The sequence below is a fragment of the Chrysochloris asiatica genome, unplaced genomic scaffold (assembly GCF_000296735.1).
Source record: "Chrysochloris asiatica unplaced genomic scaffold, ChrAsi1.0 scaffold00061, whole genome shotgun sequence".
NCBI classification, from domain to species: Eukaryota; Metazoa; Chordata; class Mammalia; order Afrosoricida; family Chrysochloridae; genus Chrysochloris; species Chrysochloris asiatica.
In genome coordinates, this window is record NW_006408579.1 from 12,868,852 (window position 1) to 12,870,270 (window position 1,419).

Here is a 1,419-nt window from a genome sequence, read left to right on the forward strand (position 1 = left end):
ATGCTAAAGCAAATAGAAGAAATACAAAAGTAAAAGAGCTGAACAGAAAATTTCAAAGTGTAGCTCAAGAAGACAAAGTCAAGTATCATAAAGAAATGTGCAAAGACCTCGAGTTAGAAATCCCAAAGGGAAAAGTACACTCAGCATTTCTCACTTTGTTGAGGGAACCAAAGAAGAAATTCAAGCCTCAACTTGCAATATCGAAGGAGTCTATGGGCAAAATATTGAATAATGCAGAAAGCATCAAAAGAAGATGGAAGGAGCCTGCTGAGGACCAATTCCACCACTATGCCAGCCAGTGACCATGGAGCAGCTGATCACTGCCAACAACAACCTCTCTCTGGACCTGTTCTGAGAACTGAGCAAGAAAAATGCTGTGAAAAGTATCTTTTTCTCTCTTTCCTTCAGCATTGCCTCAGCCATGGCCATGATCCTTCATGGGGCCCGGGGTGATACCGCAGCACAGTTGCACAAGATGCTTCATTTTGATATGGTTGAGGACGTCCATTTGAGATTTCAGAGTCTGAATGCTGATATCAACAAATGTGGTGCCTCCAACATCCTGAAGCTTGATAACAGGTTATATGGAGAGAAAACCTACAACTTCCTGCCTGAGTTCTTGTTGTCAACTCTTAAAATGTACGGGGCTGAATTGGCCAGTGTGGATTTCCAGCATACGTCTGAGGAGGCCAGGGTGGAGATAAGCCAGTGGGTCAAAGGCCAGACAGAAGGGAAAATTCCAGAACTGTTGGCGTCAGGGGTGGTTGGCAGCATGACCAAGCTCATGCTGGTGAATGCCATCTATTTCAAAGGGAACTGGAAGGAGAAATTCATGAAAGAAGCCACAACCGATGCCACATTCAGACTAAATAAGAAAGACACAAAGAGAGTGAAAATGATGTATCAGAAGAAGAAACATCCCTATGGGTATATGCAGGAGCTGAAGTGCTGTGTGTTAGACCTGCCCTATGAAGACCAGGACCTCAGCATGGTCATCCTACTGCCAGATGACACTGACGATGAGTCCACAGGTCTGAGGAAGATCGAGGAACAGCTGACTTTGGAAAAGCTGAGTGAGTGGACCAAGCGTGAGAATCTGGATCTCATTGAAGTCAACGTCAGCTTGTCCAGATTCAAGCTGGAAGAGAGCTACAACCTCAACTCCCACCTCACCAGCCTGGGTGTACAGGAACTCTTCACTAGTAAGTAGCAAGGCTGACCTGTCTGGCATGTCAGGAGCCAGAGATCTTTTCATATAAAAAATTGTTCATATGTCCTTTGTGGAAGGGAATGAGGAGGGCACCAAGGCAGCGGCCACCACAGCAGGCATTGTCAATTTTTGCATGTTGATGCCAGAGGAAACGTTCAAAGCTGACCATCCATTCCTTTTCTTTATCCGGCACAATCCCTCAAAGAGCA

General features: G+C 45.4%; 1 protein-coding gene and 1 pseudogene across 1 annotated transcript in view; one reads left to right on the forward strand and one right to left on the reverse strand.

Annotated features, from left to right (window-relative positions):
* SIDT1 (SID1 transmembrane family, member 1) overlaps positions 1 to 1,419 on the reverse strand; it is a 229,363-nt gene that overhangs the window by 145,643 nt on the left and 82,301 nt on the right. The gene's annotated exons all lie outside the window — the stretch shown is intronic.
* LOC102822323 overlaps positions 305 to 1,419 on the forward strand; it is a 13,099-nt pseudogene continuing 11,984 nt past the window's right edge.